Genomic DNA, 470 nt, shown 5'->3' with positions numbered 1-470 from the left:
AGAGGCTGTGATATAACTTTTGGGGGGAGACACAAATATAAGAGGGTCCTTATCTAGCAAAAGCATTAAATGTAACCAGGTTCTGTGCATGCTGAATTAATCCCCAACAATAAAATAAGTAAATAAATAAACATAAATTGAAGAATTGGGTGTAACATAAACACTTTCTTGTTCTGTTAAGAAATAGTCAAAGTTGGCTCAGCGCTTATAACTTAAGCAGGTAAGGCACCAGCCACATACATCAGAGCTTGCCGGTTCAAATCCAGCCTGAGCCTGCCAAACAACAATGACAACTATAACCAGAAAATAGCTGGGCATTGTGGCAGGCACTTGTAGTCCCAACTCCTTGGGAGGCTGAGGCAAAAGAATTGCTTAAGCCCTGGAGTTGGAGGTCACTGTGAGCTATGAAGCCACAGCACTAAACCCAGGGTGAAAGCTTGAGGTTCTGTGTCAAGGAAAAAAAAAAAAAA

Source organism: Otolemur garnettii, unplaced genomic scaffold (assembly GCF_000181295.1).
Source record: "Otolemur garnettii isolate 467f Iridium unplaced genomic scaffold, OtoGar3 scaffold00279, whole genome shotgun sequence".
NCBI classification, from domain to species: Eukaryota; Metazoa; Chordata; class Mammalia; order Primates; family Galagidae; genus Otolemur; species Otolemur garnettii.
The sequence above is the reverse complement of the archived record's forward strand: the minus strand, read 5'-3'. Positions refer to the sequence as shown.